We start from the raw sequence: 11462 nt of genomic DNA on the forward strand, positions 1-11462 counted from the left end.
CTCATGGTAGAGATACAGGTTACTATCTTAGTAAGGGACTGATGGGAACTAGAAGAACTTCCTAATAAACCAGAGTGAGAATCATTAAGTGGATTATATTTTATCGTACTTTAGGATGATTTCTATCCGATCTCTACACGTCCTTACATATTATTTCTACATTACACATCCTTAGAGATTGTTTCTACACAATTGCTAGATTATAGAATTTATTTCTACCCAAGCGTAGATTATTTTTACCACAACAAAGAATAATATGTAATTATAAAAACTACTCTTAGCAACTCCTAGAACTGTCCTATCACAACAAGGAATATCTAAGTTTTCAAAACTCCTAGCGACCTAGCAACACATAGGTCTGACGTCAGAACCCTTTTGGCTGTCAATTTGTCAGTCCTCTGTCAGCTGATAGCATCTACGTGAAAAACACGTGACAGTGATATCTTATCAGGCGGGGTGACTGACTCCCGACACGCTGATTATCAGCATGAATCTTTGGAGCAAACATTGTGATCATAAAAATGGATTATCACTTAGGCGCGAAAATCAGGGATCTGTGGTATTGGAATAGACTGAGGCTGTTGAATTCATTGCTTTGTGTGGAAGGAAAGACATTCAGAATTCGGAAGCATAAAAATAGGTCTTCAAATGATTTTTTAATGAGTTAATTACCAATATTATAAATGCGATAGAGTGTATCTGTCTGTTTCCGCTTCACGCCCAAACCACTGAAACGATTTGACCGAACATATGTTTTTGAAAACCAATAGAATCGCTTCATTGACATGACTTGGCCATGACATCGCTCAGCGCGGCGATGCTATTGGTTCTCGAAAACACATCCCTCGCAACACATCTCCGCTCAGCTCTGTTGGAAACGCAGCCTAATTCAAACTCGCGACGGTTACACTTAGAAAAAAAAGCACCTAATTTCATGGAGCTCCAATTAATATTCTCTAAAGAATTTTGATTAACTATTAAGAATTAAGCTGAAAGTAAAAGCCACTAAAATATAGAGAATTATAAATAAAATAAAGTGCTCTAACTGAAAACTAACGGATCTAATTTCTGAGCTACGTTCACTAAGCAAGGCAATTGTATTAGAACAAGTCTGGTAACTCGTATGTATGTTACCGTTACATCTCCGTAACACAATGTTTGACGAAACATATATTGCATAGAGATCTTAAAAACAATAAACTTTTTTGAGAAAATAATTTAGGCAGAACATGAACTTTTGACTTATATGATGCAATAGAAGATTAAGTTAGAAACAAATTTTTAACAGTAAAGAAACAGACTAAAGCAACACTTTGATCCAAACACATAACGACTGCCATGGGTTAAATAATCTAAGTTACTTTTGGATTTTTTTTATTGCGAATTAATAAATCATTAAGTCAAAATAAGAATAAGGTAATTTTAAAATATCCGGTTCTACTTAATTTCGTAAAATATAATGATAAGGTATTTGGGCCTTTGGAAGTTAATGGTAATGGAGAATAATAAAGTTAACCACAAAGACTTAACCGTAAGACATCTGGGTATTTCCTTAACTGCACAAACAAGGAAAACCTTCAAGTTACAACAACACCATGGCCGGAACAATGATCTACAAGATATGAACCCGCATTATTACTGCACTATGATTACCCCCAATTTAGTTTTCCAATAATTAAATTAGAGTAGAAGAACCAAACTAATTGTAAGGCTCAATTTATATCAGCCTTTCCCAAAGTGGGCGATAACGCCCCCTTGTGGGCGCTGAAGGTCTAAGGGGGGCCAGAAAAAAATGGGGGCGTTGTGTAGAGGCTCGGGGTGATTTATTTCATCTGGATGCATTTTTAATTGAAAAGAATGGGGGCGCTAGAACATATATTTTCTCAAAGTGGGCATTAGACAAAATTAGTTTGGACACCCCTGATTTATACGCATCCGCCTGAACGCGCGGTTTGGCGGCTACATAGCGGTACAGTCGCGCTATATAAATAAATCTTTAGATACTTGTCTGTGATCTCGCGATGTAACGACGCGAAAACGCGCGTTCGCGCGGTCACATATAAATCTAGTCTAATAAATCTCACAAGTAAATTCTGTTTTTTTGGACCTGACATTCTATTATTCCTGGCTAATTCTTTCTTTTTTGGGCTCAAAGTTTTTTATCTCAAAAAAGGAATTTGTCACTCTGGGTTCGAAACTGGCCTACGAGAAATCACAAGTCAATACGTCATATACTCGTAATCTTATAAGTATACCGCGTGCCACTGCCACGAATTTAAACGACTTAAAACATTTAAAAACAATTAGAAGCGTGCTAGTAATGAACATGTAAGTTCAAGAACAGAAATAAAGAACTTACATTTCGCAGAACTTAATTTCTCAATAGTGAAAACCTTATTGCTTGGAGAGGTAAAGCGGACAGAGGAATAACTCGCGGGGGAGCACTTTATTGCCTTTTCCGGTATCGCTAAATATATTTGCACTATCAGAAAAGAAATTGAACCACCTACATCCGAGGTGTACCCTGGGATTAGTGTAATCTGCAGACTGCGACAAAGTTACCCAACGGATAAATATTGGCTGAGCTAAGCGTTATCTGGCAGTTAAACAAATGAGATTTTTATGTTTGTCGCTTAACAATGTTAGGATTAGATTTCAGGTGAGGTCGACAAGGCTTTCTAACCGACTGCAACAGGAAGTTTACGATTTTAGAGTGATTTTTTCTTTGTCAAACTGCTCTAGAAAACAGCTTTTCGAACTTTAGCTAGAGGTACCATTAGATTCGTCGCTTTGTAAGAGTTACATCAGACGTGCAGTGTACATCAATTTTTTTTTCTGTTTACCCATAATTAACTCTTGCAACTGTACAACAGGAAGTAGCTACGAAGACAGAGACAGAGAAAGTAGACAAGAAGAATACAGCTGCATGCAGCCAGCCGCGACGATGAGAACTGCAAAGCTAAGACAAGCTTACATTTACGACTCTTCAACCTTTTTTTTCTAAGGCGGGCTTTATTTTTAGAGTTCTTCCATGTGTTACAATATCTGCAATACATTTACTGATCATTGCTACTTTACCTCTATATCTGAATATTCAGCCTCTTATTGTGTTGGGATAATTGCCCGTATAGTGTTTTCTGCAAAACATTGAATGACATCTTCATAGACCTAAAACCCCTAAAAGGTAGGATCAAGGAAGCATTATGCTAGCTTTCCCATATAAACCTAATTCTTTATATTTTTACCAAAACTAGAGTAAGGTAAATATTGTTACACTATGAATGAAACTCTGAAATAAATAATTTGGCGAATTGAATTGAATTGTGGCGAGTCGATATCACTGAAACTTCAGGTTCCAGACTTTGGGCCAGGCCACAACACTGCGTTGTGGCGTCGCATCGTATACCTAAATCTACGACGCCGCAGAACGCATCGTGAATATTTCCGATGTAAGATTGCTACTATATGTATGAAATTTTTGCGTTGCGACATCGCATCGCATTTCTGTGCGATCTTGTTTTTGCGATATGACGCCGCAACGCAGTGTTGTGGCCTGATCGTTTGTGCTATGAAGTGGCCCTTTTATCGAGTAATGTGTTCTCTTACAATTTCCCCATTATCGCGTAAGATAGGGAAGTGTTTGCGTTTCGGAACTGTGCCAAGTTCGCGCGGCTGACCTACGCCAGAGGTCGCCGGTTCGATGCCAGATACTTTTTACTTTCACTGTTCATTCGTTCGCGTTAAACGATTGTCTTCAATGAATAATGGTCATGGTTTTGCGAATACAAGATTGACGAAAGTCATGAACATGATGCTGTATAGATAGCAGTGCAGTGGTTAACACATGCGCAAGCTTTTTGACACTATTGAGTCATGTGCAAACTTCAACGATGGAAGTTGATTAATCTGAATTCAGGTTGCAGACATTTTTAAGTATTTTATTAGCATGTGGATTTTCCGTATTTCCAAAATGGCGGGTTCTATTTTTAAAATTGGCAAGACTACAATAAAAGACAAGAAGTGCGACTATTCCGTAACTTTGTTGATACAAACAATTTTCACGTGGCCGCCATACTTGGTAGCTTGACTTGCTAACTTGAACATTATGTACCTATTTACTAATACGTCATAGTAGATCCTACTAATATTATAAAGGCGAAAGTTTGTTTGGATGTATGGATGTATGGATGTGTGGATGTATGGCTGTTTGTTACTCTTTCACGCAAAAACTACTGAACGGATTTTAATGAAACTTTACAATAATATAGCTTATACATCAGAATAACACATAGGCTACAATTTTAACCAACTTTCAAAATGGGGGAGGTGTTATGTTCGTTTTTTTATGTTCAACGATTACTCCGCCGTTTGTTAACCGATTTTCAAAATTTTTCTTTTGGTATATAGGGTATCATGCCAATTTAGTATTATATTCACAAAAGTGGTGATCTGATGAAGGATCCATAAGTAATCGAGGGAACTCCTCAAATTTTATAGGGAAACGTGTGGTGACTTCGGTTTCGTGAGAAGTATTCTAAGCATATGCTACCAACAAGTAAGATTTTGCACCGAGGTATACCTGGTATACCGTGGTTCGGAAGGTGCTGAGAGAACTCCTGATTCTTTATAAATACAAGTTTGGGAGTTTCGGCGTTGTTTTATGAACGGAAAGCATATTATTCTACTATGCAAATTACATTCATCGTCATCATCATCACTACCATATTACACTATGCGTAGTCGATTATGAGCCTATTATGTGTTATTGGTACTTTTCCAATCTTTTAGATCAAGACTCGAGTTTGTCAAGCGATAATTTAAAAAAATCTAATTATAAACCTGAAGAGTATGTTTGCTTGAACGCTCTAACCTCAGGAACTACAGGTCCGATTTCAAAACTTATTTCAGTGTTAGATAGCTTATTTATCGAGTAAGGCTATAGGCTATATTAATTCACGCTAAGACTAATACTAATAACAAAGAAACTCAGGAAAATCTGGGGAAAATATTAGAAAGGGTTTATCTCACTAACTACTGGAGCAATTTTTATGGAAATATTTGGCACAGATATAGAGTAGACCACGTGAAGAGAGTAGGGACATAAGGTATTTTTTATGGTAAAATGTATGGTTTCCGTAAAATTCCTAATTTACGCGGGCGAAGCCGCGCGGGACATCTAGTGATAATAATATAGCGCCATTGAAGTTCTAACACTAGTCACCACATAAGTCACTTTTTGCCTATTTTGTGATTTTGATGCAATTCGCCAGAAAATCGGAAGACGCATCGTTTTAGCCAATCAGGAACACCTATCGTCCAACAAAAACTCGTAAAATAGTTAAATAGTAAATCTGCATTACTGTGAAATCTATAAAAAATTCAATCAATTTTTATCTCTCTCCTGAAAAGTTACAATTTTTGACTTACGTGGTGTTAGAACTTCAACGACGATAGATTATTTCTGTAATTATTCGAACGAATATCACAGGTTCTAGGAATAGTCGCAATATATTCATGAAGTGCTTCGATAAGCCTGATTGATGGGTTTTATCCTTGCTCATCACTCATCCAGAAATCTTATCAGAATATAGCTCGATTCATTCGTTTTCTTACTTGCTTCTTAGGAATAGTTTTTACATGGAAATAAATGGTTTTATCACATGGAAACATCCAGGAAACATTAAAAGTATGTAGCCATATTAGCTAAGTCATGTTCACTGAAAAAATGGAAGTCGAAACGGCAACGACTTCTTTTTATACATTTTCGTCACAAAAGTATTTGACAACGTGTTTCGTTTAGTATTTCGTTAGCTTTACATTCAAGACCACTCAAGGTCCATGTCGACTAAGCAATAACCACGGGGTGCCTGTAGCGGATAGACGGGTTTCGTCGAAGTCCACATAAATCTACCTATATCTATCCATACAAATATTATGTCGTCTGTCTGTATGTCTGTGTGGACCTTTTGAGTCTTGACACCTAAACCGCTTAATGGGACTTTGAGTCCCGAGAAAGGACATAGGATACTTTGTATCACGGAAAAATGTACGGTTCCCGCGCGATATAAATTATAATAATTGTTGCTGACTCCAGCTGCGTTTGAGCTGTCTCAATACATTCAATAATTGACAGAGATTGAAAGCTTCTGATGTTGCGAGTGTCCATGGGCGACGGTAGTTGCTTTCCATCAGGATTTTGCTGTTTGCTCGTTTATTACATACACAGGCAGTGTACCGTACACTGCCTATGTATGATACAGACAGACAGTAAACATTTTACGTACGGTATTTATTATGAAATTTCTATTAAGTAAGTATGTAAAATTATATTTCAGAAATAAGTATGAAAACTAATCCTAACATGATATTAATTATTATTATACAGGATTTTATGATCTCAATATTTTATTTTAATTTATGTAGATTAAAATTACAACATTTGACTAGACTAGATAGGAAATCGATTATATATTTTTAGGAAATAATATTATAATTTATGAGATAGTATAATAAATATTATGGTGCCCGCAACTCCGTTGCGCCAAAATTCGTTTATCACGCGGGAACCGTACATTTTTCCGGGCTAAAAAGTATCCTGTGTGCTTTCCCGGGACTCAAAGTATCTCCATAACAAATTTCAGCAAAATCGGTTCAGCGGTTTGGGCGTGAAGAGGTACTTAACAGACAGACAGATAGACGGACACACTTTCGCATTTAGGTATAATATTAAACTGTAAAGTATGGATACTTGTCTTCGATCACTAACGGCCGTTCCCAATATTTGATCTATCCCTGGTTTTGCCCTACTAGAGATAGGAATAGCTCACATTAGACATTAGAGACATATATTTTATGTCAATTATGAGCTATTCCTATCTCTAGTAGGGCAAAACCAGAGATAGATCAAATATTGGGAACGGCCGTAATATGATCGAAGATACTTGTACTACGAGTATTATCTATTCTGATTTCTGTGGTATGGGTATAAGTAGGTAGTAACTAGTAATTTCATCAAACTGGCTACGTTCTTTGAAAACAGCTAGATTGTAATAAAGCTAATCTTCAACAAATCTGTAACGGTGTGTACACATAATTCTAATCTTTAGTCTCGTGCTCGTTCATGTACGAATGGAATGTTTTGCACGTATAAGTACATAATACATACAAATTACAATGTACTTACTATGTGCCTACTGAGTACTGCCTATATAACATTATATTATAACGCTGACGGAGATGTAAGGAGATACGTGTTACGTAACCACGTGATACATTTGAATGACCAAGTAATTATGATCATCAGACTGATGAGTGAAAAGGAATTCCATGATTAGCTTTAAATTGAAGCCTCGTGCGTTAAGAGGAGTCCACACCGCCGTTTTTTCATACAAACGCTGTCCCCTGTTTCCTCCCTGGATAATGCCGGTAGAGTTATGATTTCCTGAATATCTATGGCCACTATTAGCATGTCCCTATGTTTTCTTTTTTTTTTTTTCATAATTTTATTATTAATAAAGATAAAAACGTCCAAAAACCCAAAAAAATGGCAAGATTTTTCTCTGTGTTCAAAGTTCAAACACCCAGAAAACAAAACTGGCTAAAATATACAAAAAAAAAATAAAACATAGGAACACAGCTCAAGCATTGCTTTAATTCGTAATGAAAAAAGTACTTAAATCGGTTAAGTTTTGGAGAAGGAATCAGCGGACAATGAATCGAAGATTTTCTGTTCTTTTATTAGAACTTTTGTCGTGTTGTCTCTATCGCGCTCTGCGGTGGGAGACTTGAGATTGGTGAGACAGTAATACATTTTCAAATACCTATTTTCAATTTCTCTCGCCCCTGGTGTATCCTCTAAAGCTACCTCGTGAAAAAATGAGAAATCAAGACTGGCTGCGGAAGACGCGAGAGAGAATCTCTACGCGAGAAGTGAGTACGTCGTCGCGAAGAAGGTATTCGCGAAACCATTATTTTAAAATAAGGGGGCAGACGAGCAAACGGGGGGATCGAATGATCGAAAGCAATTACCAACGCCCATGGATACTCGCAACATTAGAAGAGCTGCAGCTGTCGGCCTTAAGAGGGACTACGTTCTTTGTAGTTCTTATTAGTTATTACTGTGATATTCAAGTTTAAGAAACTTGAATATCACAGTAATAAAAGTGGCAGTAAAAAAAGTGGCATCTCTCACTCCAATAATACGGAAATATGTTGAGTACTTGGGGATAATTAATCATTATTGATTCACTTCGCCACACGCGCACGTAGTGACAGCGTATTCTTTTACGCTATAATTGTATAGTTCGTATAAGATTGCCATGAATAACGAATTCGTGGTAAATTATAACGAAAGCTTTCCTTTGAGCTCATCTGTCTGATGCAATGATGCAAAGGATTTCATAGCGCGTACGTGAAAGAATGTAGTGTACACATTTTGGCGGTACCTTTTCCCTATTTACATGAGCTATTATAGAAAAACATACTCTAAGGCTATTAGTTCTTAAGGGTTTGATACTCTCTAGGTAGAGTTGCTTTGAAAAGTCATACTGTAGAAGTACCGACAATATTAAGTAGGTAGAGCTGCATCCGAGGTGGGAGTTTTTTTGTTCGGAGTTTCCGACAAAAGCGGACATTTCTCGTCTTAAAAAGGTACCAGGCACTTTTGGTTTGGTACATTAAACAGACTTAGAGAAAAGAGTTTTTTTTCGTGGAAAGCACGGAGAAAATGTGGGAAGCACAAGCATGTGATGTCTTCATTTACATGTTACGTGTTTTTGTCAGGTTTCCTTGACAGAGTTTTGAACAACAATAGGGCAGACGAATACTAAAAACAAAAAAAGTGTTGGACACTTAAGTGTGTCGTGATCGTGGATCGTGCTTGGAATTCGGAATTGCACCATTCCATTAGCACGAGACCGCCATTTCAGTCCAATAACCTTTGGGTCAACATGGTCCTTTGAAATTATGGACCTTTGCAGTTTGCACATAGTAAACATCAGTCAAGGACCTGCAGTAACTACCGTATTCGATTTCTACATCATCATTTCCGTCATTTATCAATCTGTGGATTACATTGACAGGCGATAACATTTTGATACATCGATATTATGATTCTGGAGGTGATTTATAGTGTACGTCTGTGGATGCAGATCATCAACATCTTTAAATTGATATTACACATTGTTTGTCCATTGGTTTTGATGATTTGGTGCAGTCACATGCATTTTTGTCGTGTAAATTACCCCTTACTTATATTGGCCCCTTCTAAAATATAGCGCGTAAGTACATACGTACTTACGCGCCATATTAACATACGTATGTTGCCCCCTCGGGAGGACTTGCTATATCATGGTTCGTACTTCGTTTCACGCGGACATTTCACCAGATAACAGGACTTATATGACCATAGCATTCTCAATTCTAAGGTAAAGTAACTGAGAAGGGAAGTACCTACTTTAATAATATATTAAATAATCCTCCGTTAAATACTTGGCTTCAATCTATCCAAACAACATCGCAGACGGCCGGAGTCCGGACAAAAAATCTAACATCCTGTTGTTAGTTGTAAGTGTTTAACTTTTTACTCATGTCTCACGGGGATAGAAAAAATAAACAAGTTTAGTTTCGTCTACGGGGAAATAATAGATGTAACGTAGCTAACGTGTTCGATCGTAAGGGCTTTCATATTCCATCGTAAAGCACCGAAAAGACAAATACCTAAATGATAAACAATGATAAGTACGCCTGTAAATTGTAATAATTGCTGTTCAAGTAATTATTCCGAAGTGCAAACACTGTACTTATTCAATTATTTGGAATAAATTATGTTTAACGTCCTCAGTTTTGTCAATATCAAAGGTCGACTTTCTCACTTTACTTACGATATTATCAAAAAACACGGTCACAGAACACTCGCTCCTAATTAATTGTTCACTATTATTTAAATTATTTACAACAAATAAACCAACAGTCCCGTAGATCTGACGCAAACTGTCATTTCGCGAGTGCGTCAAAACTCAAAAGTCAAATCTGCGAAAAAGATATCGCGCAAACAGCTGATTGTTAGTGTTGCCATAAAGAGCATGTCATAAACTACTATTCTTAAAAAAATAAAATAAAAGATTTGAAATATAATTATTATCAAATTGCATTTAGATTAATCTAATTAGCCCCCACTAACATGTAAAAATGGTCAAAAATGCCTGTAATGTTTTATTATGTAGGATCTATAAAAAATATTCTCCTCAACTTAAGTTAAGATTACTTACACTACAATTATATTATCTCTAGACTTACACTAATTTATCTGGCTGTCATTGTCACACTCTACAGAGTGTTTTTTCAACGTACTAGACAGATACTGCAATATAGAATCGCGTAAACGTGGATGTACTATTTAATTATTTTTTAATGAATGGAACTTGTTTTGGTTGTTGTTCATCAATACTTTATTGATGAACAACAACCAAAACAAGTAGCTTAGTAGCTTTTATAACATTTTCAAAATAACAAATAAAGCCCGACCAACAAAATAAAGAACCTCGCCATATTGCGGAAATCTATTGGAACTTATTTCTTCAACTGGCAACAATCTTTATGAGATGTCATAATTGTTATCTGTGTGTTTTCGATTATTCATGATAAATTTCTTGGCCAAGTGAGTTATTTAAGCGTTAAAATGCCAAAAACTATTAAAAAACCAGCTGTAAAAAGTTATTTCTAATATGAATAATAACTTGTCGGAAAGAAGGTCTGAAGGGATCGACTTATTTCTTTAAATAACATCACGGACTCTGTTGTCAACATGACTGGTAGGTACCTAATATAGTGTGTACAATTTGAATTGGCTAATTTGTGAGTAATTTAATTTAAAAGTTCTTTTTTTAGGTATATATTGATTGTCTGTGATGAAAATACGAAGAGAAGATCAGACTTCAGTTTTATTTTCTACACCTAAGAATAATGAAAGAAAGAATGAGTCAGAGATGACTTACTATGACATTGAACAACTATAATCTGAAGATCATGAAGTATTTTAATATGAATCTGTTGAATATTTAGATTCTGAATTTGATGAATAACTTAAATAAAATCTAATAATGAAATTATAAAAATGTATTTTTGAACTGCCTAATGCCTACAATTTTACTTATAAAGGGAGTTTATTTCGTGATACTTTAAAACTATACATAAATAAAATTATTTCTGCAATAGTCTATATTAAAATAATTAGTCTATATTATTAAATTCAACACTATCAAAAAATTGTACACTAGCCAATTTGTAAGTGTATGACTATACTAGATGTTGCCATAATCATAGTTCATTTAGCGCCCTCAGTGCAGGTTTTTTATTTTTCTGGTCAGGCTTTAGATACATTTTTTCTTTCTACCATCACATTAAGAAAATCTACCAATTTATAGCAACATTCAATTGAAATGTCAGTGTCAAATGTCAATTCT

At 35.9% G+C, this 11462-nt stretch overlaps 1 protein-coding gene across 3 annotated transcripts in view; it reads right to left on the reverse strand.

The window, feature by feature from the left end:
* The window catches only part of LOC121728339 (prestin), a 31625-nt gene that overhangs the window by 19307 nt on the left and 856 nt on the right, over positions 1-11462 (reverse strand). For 2 of the 3 annotated variants that reach the window (XM_042116502.1, XM_042116501.1), the window contains exon 1: positions 9882-9994. The exons of the other annotated variant lie outside the window; for it this stretch is intronic. The gene's annotated coding sequence lies outside the window, so the exon portion shown is untranslated. Of the gene's footprint in view, positions 1-9881; positions 9995-11462 lie in introns of those variants that run through there. 3 annotated transcript variants of the gene reach the window in all.

This window comes from Aricia agestis, chromosome 6 (genome assembly GCF_905147365.1).
Source record: "Aricia agestis chromosome 6, ilAriAges1.1, whole genome shotgun sequence".
Taxonomy (NCBI): domain Eukaryota; kingdom Metazoa; phylum Arthropoda; class Insecta; order Lepidoptera; family Lycaenidae; genus Aricia; species Aricia agestis.